The sequence below is a fragment of the Petromyzon marinus genome, chromosome 8 (genome assembly GCF_048934315.1).
Source record: "Petromyzon marinus isolate PM22_M1 ecotype Great Lakes invasive population chromosome 8, UKy_Petmar_22M1.pri1.0, whole genome shotgun sequence".
Lineage (NCBI taxonomy): Eukaryota > Metazoa > Chordata > Hyperoartia > Petromyzontiformes > Petromyzontidae > Petromyzon > Petromyzon marinus.
In genome coordinates this window covers 3,137,558-3,149,725 of record NC_133674.1, presented here as the reverse complement: position 1 = coordinate 3,149,725, position 12,168 = coordinate 3,137,558, and the positions used below count along the sequence as shown (strand labels likewise).

Here is a 12,168-nt window from a genome sequence, read left to right as displayed (position 1 = left end):
CACTAAAGGAAGAAAAATGGAGCGGCTGAACCTCACTGCCTCCTTACCGGAGGCTGTAAACATCAAGTGACCTGAAAACTGCGATGGGACGTGAAAGACAACATGGAGAGACAAGAGGGCGCCACGTGTGTTCTTCCATGACAGCAGCATCATCGCAGGCAATGAGGTTCAAATGGGCACAGGAACTTTGAGGTGGACCCACGAGTGTTTGAGCCACAGCGGCGTGCAATCGGCGACCTCTATACGCTTGGCGCAATCCGCACCGTCATTTCACGGAGCCCTTGTCCACTCGACGAGTGCGACGACGCCGTCCCACCGTCATTCGGCGCCTCGTGGTGACATCACAACAGCAAAGCAACAGGTGTTGTTTATTCATTTCTTGAGGCAATTCGAGGGCCCGGTTACATCGCGTTGTGATACACGCACACACCGTCAACATATACTACACCGGTTATAAAAAAAAAGCAGGGGATAGAAAGGTGGGGGAGCGGACCCGACCACAGGTATTGTTTAAAAGACGTCAAGCGGACCGGGGGTTTTAAATGCAAGTCCATGCGGACACCAACATCCGAACGATTGTACCAATAAATCCTGAACCTTCTGGAAGATTTCAGCTCCCGCTGGTTTGGATCAGGGTGATGTTGGGGCAAATTCCATTAATTGGGAAAGGTGGCAATCTTGTGGGAATGTCCTCGCCAGAGAAGAAACTTGTCGCTTCCATGTTTTATTTTCATCCGACGTCCCATTAGCGAGATCCAGAGCATGACGGACTCATATGGAGTCGGCCTCCTGTAATTTTTCTGGTCTCATTCTCACCACAGGTGAAGGCAGAGCCACACATCAACGTGCCAATGGGGCCACGGTTGAAGTGGTGGGGCCACGGTTGAAGTGGCGGTGGCCACGGGTCATGTGGCCTCTATGTATTTTCCATGTTGAAGGCCGATTGCCCCAAACATTGCCCGTCATATGCAGTGTCACTGAATAACGTGTGAAACATACTGTAGCATATACAAAATTGTATTTTCTTCATACATTAAATACAAAAAACACAATAAACATGAAATGCGTATAGGACATTTATAACTCTCTCAATGACCAAACTTGTATTTTATGAACACACTTATACGAGCAAAATATGACAAAAGTGTTCCAGATTTCAGTTTCAATTGAGACTGAAATCCGGAATCATTACCCCCTACTGACAGACTAATAATACCCGCTCGCAGGCCAAGTGCTGATTCACCTTGGGGCCTCGCCTGGTATAGAGGTCGTGGGTTAAATCCCGACGCCTGTATATCTGGAGTTTGCATGTTCTCCCCGTGACCGCGTGGATTTTTCTCTGGGTCCTTCGGTTTTTCCCTCCACATTTAGAAACATGCGTTTAAAAGTATTTGGCTGCTATATATTTCTGCGTGACAAGCCACTTTATAGCGCTTTCATTTGTGGCCCGGTCGTTCCTGAAAGAGAGCTATACAGCTGAGTGGGCCTTACCTGGTAAAATAAAAAGAGATTAGTTTTGTTAGTTTATTTTGTGCCACAGGGGGACAGCTACAGGGGGGGGGGGTGCCCATTAAAATGGTCGAGATGAGATGCAACTTAAGGCGCTTGTGACTTCCCAAAAATATTATTTATGGCAGGTTTTCACATCTAAACATCCCGGGTGGCATTGAAGCCAAGAGCTCCCACCCTAGGTGAGTAGCTACAAGCGGTGCTGTGCACGGCGACACGCCACTTTCTCCATCTGCCTGACTTGGTATTTTCTTTTTTGTTACTTAAATAAATGTTAATGTTTCGTTTTGTGTACGCGTGTATGTACACCGTTTGGGGAGCGGTGGTGCAGCAGTTAGCGCACTACGAACTCAGCCATCTGAGTACGTGGTGTGGGGTGTGTATAACATCGCAAAACTGGGGAGGACAAAGGCAGCCAGACGTGGGGCTGGCCACAAAACCACTTCTGTGCCATGCCGGCCATCATAGGTGCTACCCGTTAACAGCACTTGCCCCAGCAATCTGTTAACGGCGATACGGAGTACCTTTGTCTTTTTGTGCAATTGTGTGCTTCTGTGTGCGACGCATGCGACGATGTGCATGTTTGTGTTTGATAAATGTACATCCGCAATGTGTGTGTGACGCGTATGATGCGCGTGTGTGACGACGGTTGGAACAGCGATTCACGCACTGCCCTATCCACGCGGCGACCTCTCCTCAACGTCTCGAGCCTCGGCGGAGAGCGCCGCGAGGTTCGACTCCAACTCCGGCTTTCCAGGGACAAACCCCCCCCCCCAATGCCCCTCCCCCCAGGCCCATGGGGGGGGGGGAAGTCGCTCCCCTCCCTCACTCCACGCTCAGGAACTTCCTCTTCTTCGCCGTGTTCATGTACGGTCGCCAAGGCCACTCCACCTCGGCGGTGGCCGCGTTGTCCAGCGTGCCCAGTTTAATCTCATAGACTGCGCGACACACAAAAGCAAAGATTACCCCCATGCAGCCTTTAACAGACGGCGTGGGAAAAGCGCTGTTCGTGTGTTAGCATGTAGGAAAGCCAGCATGGCACACCAAGGGGTGGGTGTGGGTGGCCAGCATTACGTCCGATCATCTTTGAATTTACACATCGCATCCGGGGTGGGGGAATGCGAGTCGGGTCACGGTACAGCGAATGCGACCAGAGCAGCGACCCCACCGACTCAAGTTCCGATCCGCTCTACAAGTCACCCGCGGGCCACCTAGCCCGAGGCTAGACTCTTACATTCAGCCCATCATCCTCTCAGGGGTCGATAAAATTTACAACCACTTTGTAGGGAAGTCCACAAGGAATGTGGAATTTCCACCGCCTCTGCAGGGGTGTAAAGTGGAGACGAGTAACAATGTGTCAGGCAGACTTACGCTCCATCTCGAATCACGGTCCCACCTCCTTCAACTCGATGTCATGGCCGTCGCGCTTGTAGACGTTGTGCCTGTTGGGAGGGGGGAAGGGGGGCACAGAAGTCACGGGAGGGGTCGCGGCAAGTCACACGGACGGCGCTGGACTCTCATTACGTGTCCTCGCAGACGTTTGCCAGTTAGAGGCCAGCGGCCACCCTGTTTAAAACTGCGGATGCATTAACAAATGAACAACATTACGCACCTTCAGCTTCAGAGATGGCGTTAAATAAAAACTCTGTGCTGTTGCTCGAAAACTAAAGTAAAACGAAACTATTTTTATTTTACCACTGAGCTATGCAGCTCTTTTTCACATAAAAATGTATAGCAGCAAAATACTCGAAATTCAAGTTTCTAAATGTGTAGGGAAAAACCCGGAGGACCCGGAGAAAAATCAAAGTGACCAGGAGGAGAACATGCAAACTCCGAATATACAGGCGGACACACAGCACCTGGCCCAAAAGTCTGCTCACTCTTTCCCATTCCGAGACATCTGCAAGTTGCCGGGTGGTAGGTGTCACGTTCACCGCTGAATCTCGGTACGCGCGAGCGGCTCGGCGTTAATTTTATTTATAGAGGCGTAGCGCTGCTGTTTTTAAAAGGCGTTGCCCTCACCGCAGAGAACCGTAGTGACACGACCGGCACTCTATGGAACAAAACTGTGCCACACGCCCTCCCGCATAGTCTTATGGGAGCAAAAGGTATGTCTTCAGGTCAGAAGACGTACTTGAGTTTTTCTTACGGTTCCGTTTCGACGACGTATATGTACATCATGGAAATGAGAAAGGGTTATAGCCTATACGAGGGATCTTTGTGCTTTGGGGATGGGGGAGGAAGATGTGGGTGAGACTGGCACGGTGCCCGCACGCACCCTCTTTCCGAGTCGCGACGTGAAGTTGTGCATCACGAGGTGTTGGAATGCCTCGGACATCATGTCCACGTCCGGATGTCGTGCCGCATCACCACGCTCGAGAGTGTCAAGTACACCGTGGCATCGTACCACGTGTCACATGAACAGCACGCCGGAAAGTTAGACACACCACAGGTGTCACACAGACTGTACTGGAGAGTTAAACACACTGCCCTTCCATCAGCGGCATCATACCACATCACACCACATACACAGTTAAGACACCACAATTCCCCGTCTGCAGCATCATACTACACACCGCACATCGTACGCACAGCTAAATACACCTCCATCCCCCGTCTGTTGCACCGCATCACACACGTCACACCATGCATCACACCGGGGAGCGGGAGCGGAGTGGCTATCTCATTACACTACAAATCCGGTGACCTGACTTCGACTTCCGGTGTGTCCAAGCATCGACAGTGGGGAGACAAAAGGGGCCAGATGCGGTAATGACCACACCACCCACCCCGCCGTGTGCCCTGCCGGCCTTCGTAGGTCGCTCGACAAACAGCACTTGCCCTGACAGCCTGTTAAAGACTACACGGGGGAGCTTTGTCGACTGTGGTGCGTGCGCGTGCCTGGCATACCGCGGTGCTCATGCAGGATGATGAAGTCGTTGACGGCATTGGCGCAGCACGCCCACACCAGCGCCTGCAGCTTGTGGCCTCCGTGGTTCATCGGCTGAGCGTTCGGCAGGATCAGCTTCTTCTCCTGCGGTGGTGGTGGGATGGTGGTGGTGGTGTGGTAACATGACAGCAAGCGGTCACACGCCGAGTCCGCTCTTCCCACCGGCGTCCGTCCCGGCCACGCTGCGTTCGCCCCCCCACCTCCCCGCCCTCCCACTGTATCCGACTCGGGTTGTGTTGTTTGTTTTTTCCATTGCGGAAGCCGAGCCGAGCCGTACCGGTATACGGGGTCGCCAAACCCCGTGTTGGCACAACTGGGATGCACCATTGGAAAAACTTTACTATTTATATTTTACCAGGTAAGGCCCACTGAGCTATGCAGCTCTTTTCCAGAAGCGACCTGGCCACAAATCATAGCTCAACTAAGTGGCTTATCGTCATGTGTAAATTTATAGCAGCCAAATACTCTTAAACGGACGTCGATTCTAAATGCGGAGGGAAAAACCGGAGAACCTGGAGAGAAATCCACGCGACTCCTCGGAAAGAGGCACGCAACTCCAAATATACAGCAGGCATCAGGGTCAGGATTGAACCTGCGACCTCCTGTATACCAGGTGAGGGAGTTAACATCTCGCCACAGTGGCACCCCCAATGGTACATCTTTCCGTGACCACCGACCGTGCGTAGTGCTACAGTAGATACATTTTCGATGAATGGAAGGGATCGGTCATCGGGAAAAGGCGGACAGAATCGCGAGGAATGAAGTTGACAAAAGCTGCATGCACCAAACCAAAGTGTCCAACGCTCCACCACTTACGACCACCCCCCCCCCCCCACACAGCCTCCACCTTTCATCAACAACCAGATTTCTTCTGGTTAACTCAACGGATGCGAGTTGTCTCACACTGCACAAGCCCGATGATTGGTCGACACGGCTCGTGTGAGGTGCAAGGAACTGATTCTAAAGCCGATAGAGAACACGTGTGTGTGTGCGGTAATTTAGCAGTTAGCATGCTGCCCCACAAACCTAGTGACCCGAGGTTTATTTCCGTTCATGGCCAACACCAGTGGCGATTATCTGAACTGGTCCTGGGCCTCCCCTAGATCAACTCAGCCTCAAACGAGTACCTAGTGCGGTGTTTAAACATCATTACCAGAGAGATAAAGGTGGCCAGTTGTGGTGCTAGCCACCTACACCCACGCAAACAGCACCTGTCCCAAAAACCTGTTAAGGCTATATGGGGGACCTCTGTCTTTGCGCGCTTGTACACATGCAATACACGAGGACCCACATTCCTCGTGTGACCCCAAACCCTGTAGCCCCTGTGACCCCGTGCCCGCACCTTGATGAACTGCTTGAGGAGGGAGCTGGGGTCGCGTGAGGTCGTCGCCATGATGTGTGGGTCCTTCACGCCGGCTCAGCAGTACTCGTCATCCATGTGGCTGCTCACTCCTACTGACACGGGGGGGGGGGGGTGGACAGAAAGAGGTGGTAGATGGGGCAGGGGGGACAGAGAGGGTAGGTTATCATTTGCCATACTTCACCGTGCAGGTGAGTGAAGGTGTGTGTGTGGGTGGATGGATGGAAGGAGCGACCAGGAATGGTTGAGAATATCACTCTGCAGTGATCGCGTTGATTTTGTGTAGCGAGCTGAGCAATAATGAGACCTGGATGAGTCCCAATTGCAAGAGTGGGTGGGTGATATGGCAGGTGAGTGGGTAAATTGAGTAAAATGATGAGTGAGTGAATGAGTGCGTCAGTGCATGTTAAACCTCTTTGTTACAGCACGTAGCCAACCGTGGTAATCGGAAGTGTGACAAACTAACCACAAAAAGTAGTTCTCAAGAAATGAGTTTGTCAATCTAGACGATGATTTAAAAGTGCAAAGCTCCAGTGGCTTCCTAATATTGTAAGGAAGACCGCTCCAGAAGGAAGACTGCTCCAGAAGCACACGTTATGTGGTGACCACGGCCTTCATTTGACATTCCACAAAAATTTACGCCAGCCATCACACACACACGGCCGACTCTTTTTCCACGTTCACGCCACGGGATTTTTCAAAGTCCACTTGGGAAGCAATCGCCGTGCAGTATTTACGGTCAACGCAACTGCGGCATTAAACCCATTAAACCGGTGGGGGGGGGGGGGGGGGGGGGTTGAGGGCCAGCCGTTCTCGAACCGCGAACCTCCGCGGCAAAACACGGTGCCACCGCTTGGCAGGAAGGACCGACGGCGAGCCGGGGATGCGCGCCGACTCGGCGTGTCTAGCGGGCGGAGACGCGCGACGCTTATCCCTCTGCCTCGGGAGTCTCGCGGGAAGGAAGAGAGAGAGAGATGCGAGGAGACGTGATGGTGAGGGATGTGAGATCACCCTCCCCTCCCTGGTCGAACTCCACGGCCTTCTGGAGTTCAAGCGCCTCCCACCGCAGGTCCGTAGGCAGCACCAGGTTTTCTTCGGTGACGACGTCAGGGGGACAGGGGGCAGTGGGTGGGGGGCGGGCAGGGGAGAATTAACAAGGAAGAAAAATCATGCGCACGCATGGATTCATTCGGAAACGCTTTCCAACGCGCGGTTGTCTTCTCGCCTGTATTGTCAGACCGTCTTGTCCCATCTTAGTCCGTCTTGCGTGTCTCATTGTCTCTAGATCCGTCTCTAGTCTGTCTTGCGTGTCTCAACGTCTCTAGTCTGTCTCGCTGTCTCTCGTCTGTCTTGTCGTCGCGAGCCCATCTCTAGATCCGTCTCGCCGCCCGTTACCATCGAGCGCCCTCTTGAGCCGCGCCTTCTCCTCTACGAGGACCTTCTTGGCCTCCTGCGCCTTGCGGTAGAGGTACTCGCCGTGCAGTTGCGCCTCCTCAGCTGCACCACCAAACAAAGACAAAGATCCCCCATGTAGCCTTCGACAGGACTGTCGGGTGCAAGTGCTGTTAACGAGCAGCACCTTTGATACACGAAGGGGGGTAGGTGGCCAGCACCACATCCGGCCGCCTTAATTTCCCCAGTGGCGATGTTTACACAACGCACCAGGTACTCATTTGAGGCTGAGTTGACCAAGGGGAGGCCCAGGAACGGAATCGTCACCAGTGTTGGCCGTGAGCGGGAATTGAACTCGGGTCGCTGGGTTAGTAGTGCAGCGTAGTGCTAATCGCGAGACGACCATAAACAACAACCGCCATTCGCCACGAAGTGGTGGAGATGTCACCACGGCGCTCGTGCCAGGCTATGTGCAGGTTAAGGCCACATGAAGCGTCGAACGCCCGCTGGCAGCAGGAGGTCACAGACAGACAGACCCAGGTTGCCATTGGTTGCTTGACTGAGATGACTGGCCGATGCACCACCTGTGCCCCCTACTGTGCTACACTACCGCTCCAACCTACACAAACTCTCTTGGGCTATACTCTTTGGTTCTTTCGGTAAAGTCACATAGGCATAAAATATAAAATAAATTAAATCACGACGTTTCGGGCACAACACAAGCGTCCATCATCAGGTGGGACAAACCACAGCAAGAAACAATTGCCGACGTGGGCAAAAGAGCTGCTGTAAACAAGAGACTATATAGGTAAGAGAAGGGGGGAGGATCAGGGAGGAGAGATAGAGAGGGGGGGTATGAGGAGGGGAGTGCTGAAGAGAGCGGGGCTGGGAGTGGGAAGCTTAAGAAATTAGAGATGCGGAAAGTTAAGGCAACACCATAAAGCAGTTAAGGTTTTACCTGGTTAATAACATTCTTCCAATGATTACTCAATTTGTATCCATCTTCTCGGTTGAAGTTATGTCTGTGTTTATATATCTGGATGGCTTGATGAACAAACCTTTGATAGTAGCCCGAAGGTTTGCAGAGCGGCACCACGATACTCCTAGCGACGTCGTTGATTAATGTCTGTAATTAATATCGATGGTGAATCTCTGTAATTAATATCGATGATTCGATTCCACGAGAACAGATTCCACAAGAATCGATTCCACAACTATTTTAGTAAAGCGAAGTACGCGATTCGATTCAAACGTGTTCGTTCCGGTCTCATCAGAATCGGTATTGATTCTGTGCTGGAGGAATCCAATGAGCTATAAAGCTCTTTGATCAAAGATGTGCCAGTAGGGGGCACGGGGTCATAACGTCACAACAAACAATACAAAAACGATAGGAGTGCAAAGGGAATGGTAGCAAACCACTAAAAATAGATGAAATAAACCATATAAGTTCATACTCTTTGGTTCTTTCGGTAAGAAGTCTCGCTCTCCGTTCCACCCACTACAACTGGCGTCAGAAGTAGCCAAATAGTAAGATGAATCGCTATAATGGAGACGCGAAGAAAAACTCGTACCAGGGCTCCAGTGGAAGAGGAGGACGACTCAACACCACTGGGGTTGGCAGCCCCGGAAGGGGGAGGAGAAGCGACGCCGGCGAGCTGCTCACTGCCCGGCCGCCCGGCGGCTCACCACCGTCGGAGAGGGCGCTTCAGGTGGCTCACTCCCGCCTCGCCCAACTCCTGCACGCGGCGGCATCCATCCTCGACGAAATACATCGCGGGTTATAACCACAACAAATATAATCACAATCACTGCGACCATAATCGCCGTAACCACAAATATAATCATAACCACCAGCTACATAACCACAAGTATAAACACTACTGCCACAAATATAACCATAACCACCACAACCATAACAACCAACATAACCACCACAACAACCACAATGATGCTGATACACTCTCACACCATGTGGGTCCCCTTGTCTCCTTGTGTCTCCCTGTGGGTGAGTGGATGGGTTGGCGAGAGAGTCGGTGGGTTGGCAAGAGAGTCGGTGGGTTGGTGAGAGAGTGGGTGGGTGGCAGAGTGAGTGACCGGTGGCAGAGTGAGTGACCGGTGGCAGTGGGTGACTGGTGACTAAGTGGGTGGGTGGCAGTGGGTGACCGGTGACCAAGTGGGTGGGTGGCAGTGGGTGACCGGTGACGAAGTGGGTGAGAGAGTGGGTGGCTGAGTGGGTGGCCGAGTGGGTGGCTGAGTGAATTGGTGAGTGGATGAGTGCCAGAGTGGGTGGGTGAATGGCTGAGTGGGTGGGTGAGAATCAGTATGTTTTTGCTGGAGGAATCCGATGAGCTATGAAGCTCTTTTTCATAGATGCCCAGAGAGTGGCTGAGTAGGTGGCTGAGTGAGTGTCGGTGGGTATGTGAGTGGGAATGAAATCTAACCTGCACCTCTGCATTGCAAGTCCAGCGAGCTAACGCCCTGCGTGTGATGGGGTAAAGTGTGGGCATGGCCACTTTGCTCCAACACGTCCGGACCAGCGTGGAAGAGTAGACCAAATACCTCTATATAGCGGCCTCTAGTGGATGCCTTTTCCAGCAGCAGGCGATTCGCCTCCACAACAAACCCGTCCCTCCAGGGATAAAAACACACGGCAGTCTGGGAGTGCCTCTCATCAGCTATGGCTCAACACGAGGGCCACTCTGGGGCCGGTTTCCACCGTCAGCGCCTCATCATCAGCAGCAGGGCCGGGCTCTGCTTGAAGCAGCGCCGTGAACTCAGCAGGCGTCTAGGACGTGACGGCTGTGGGCCAGGCGCCTCCTCCTCTGTCTCCCCCCACCACCGCCGCCACTGCTGATGTGTGCACACCGCGCGAGGTTCTCACCTTCAGGCTGAGTCGACGTAGAGGAGGCCCAGCGAGCCGCAGCTTCAGAAAATTTCGCGACCCACTGACGGTGGCCGTGAGCGGGAATCCAAATCAGCCGCTCGCCACCCACAATCCACAGCGCGCGCCGCCTCCACTCGCCCCCTGCCTGACCGGAAGTAGCAGCGGGGGAGGGGGGCGGGGCATGGGGGGTGAGGGGGCGGGTCACGAGGGGGAGGGCAGGGAGGGCAAGGGGGGGGTGAGGGGGAGCATAGAGGGGGTTCGTTAGGTGGAGAAAAAGGGGGGGCATGGGGGGTTGTGAGGGGGCATGGGGGGTTGTGAGGGGGCATGGGGGGTTGCGAATGTGGAGGGGCGGGGGGGGAAGGGGGGTCACCAGGGGGGGCAGGGGGGTAGCGAGGGGGAGAGAAATGGCGGACCATGGGGGGTGGTCGCGAGGGGGGGCAGGGGGGGAGGAGCTCAGGTGTGAGGGGGAGGAGCTCATTGCTCTGACGTCACGGGGGGCGTGGTTACCTTGGACCACCCCCGCCTCTCGCGCCACGTGCTTCCGACTGGCAGTTTGGCCGTTAGAGAGACGCGGACCGACCCCAGAGCAGGAGTGGAACCGAGCTGTGGGTGAGTGGTGGCGGTGGTGGTGTGAGTCTCTCTGTGCAAGTCTGTGTGTGTGTGAGGCTTTCTATATGAGTCTGTGTGTGTGTGACTCTCTGTGTGTGTGTGTGAGTCTCTCTGTGTGAGTCTGTGTGTGTGTGAGTCTCTCTGTGTGAGTCTGTGTGTGAGGCTCTGTGTATGTGACTCTCTGTATGTGTGTGAGTCTCTGTGTGAGTCTGTGTGTGTGTGTGAGACTCTCTGTGTGTGTGACTCTCTGTGTGAGTCTCTGTGTGTGTGACTCTCTGTGTGACTCTCTGTATGTGTGAGTCTGTGTGTGTGTGTGACTCTTTGTATGTGTGAGTCTCTGTGTGTGTGTGTGAGTCTCTGTGTCTGTGTGTGTGTGAGTCTCTGTGTGTGTGTGTGAGTCTCTGTGTGAGTCTCTGTGTGTGTGAGTCTCTGTGTGAGTCTGTGTGTGTGTGTGTGAGTCTGTGTGAGTCTCTGTGTGTGTGAGTCTGTATGTGTGCGAGGCTCTGTGTGAGTCTGTGTGTGTGTGGAACGGTCGTAGAGCTGACAGCGCGCCGTGCTATGAACCCGGCGACCCCGAGTTGGATTCCCTCTAAAGGCCAACAGCAGTAACGATTATCTGAACCGGTGCTGGGCCTCCCCTAGATCGACTCAACCTCGAATGAGTACCTGGTGTGGTGTGTAAAGATCGCCACTGGGGAGACAAAGGCGGCCGGGCGTGGTGCTGGCAATCCAACCCCCTCGTGTGTCGTGCCGGCCTTCATACGTACTGCTGGCTAACAGCACTTGCCCCTACAGCCTGTTAAGTCTCTACGGGGATCTTTGTCTTTGGTGTCCCATACTGGCAGGGGGAGGAGTGGTGGTGTTAATGTTGGTGGTATTAGTGGTGGGGGTGCTCGTGATGGTGGTGGTGTTAGTTGTGTTAGTGATGGTGGTGTTAGTGATTGTGGTTGTTAGTAGTGGTGATAGTGGTGGTGTTACTGGTGTTAGTGATGGTGGTGTTGGTGGTATTAGTGATGGTGGTGTAAGTGAGGTGATTGGATGCCATGGTGGTCCCCATCTTTAAGAAGGGAGACCGCACAGACTGTAACAACTACAGGGGCATCTCACTCCTCAGTGTGCCGGGAAAGGTCCTGGCAAGGATTATTCAACACTGCCTTACCAGGCATGCTGAGGAGAGGCTTGCGGAGCCCCACTGTGGTTTCAGGAAAGGGTGGTCCTGCACAGATGCCATATTTTCTGTCCGTTTGCTAAAGCAGAGGTGTAGGGAATTCCAACAAGACCTACATCTCTGCTTTATTGGCCTGGTAAAGGCCTATGACACCATCAGTAGGCCTGGGCTCTGGGTTCTTCGTGCTTTCGGAGTCCCTGACCCGCTGCTCACGATCTTTATGGACCTTCATTATGGTGAGCGGACCCGGGTAAAACTACATTGCCGGGAGTCGGAGCCATTCCCTGTTCACCTTG

General features: G+C 53.5%; 1 long non-coding RNA gene across 2 annotated transcripts; it reads right to left on the bottom strand.

Moving 5' to 3' along the window:
• Window positions 1-351: 351 nt before the first annotated feature.
• On the bottom strand, window positions 352-6,933 carry LOC142924086 (uncharacterized). 2 transcript variants are annotated; one of them, XR_012941234.1, is made up of 6 exons: window positions 6,831-6,933; window positions 5,802-5,911; window positions 4,420-4,543; window positions 3,788-3,883; window positions 2,881-2,951; window positions 352-2,447 (listed from the first exon to the last, which is right to left on the bottom strand). It is a non-coding gene; the product is annotated as an uncharacterized LOC142924086 (long non-coding RNA). The 2 variants fall into 2 exon arrangements; XR_012941233.1 differs by lacking the exon at window positions 6,831-6,933 and adding an exon at window positions 6,646-6,821.
• Between the last annotated feature and the right edge of the window lie 5,235 nt (window positions 6,934-12,168).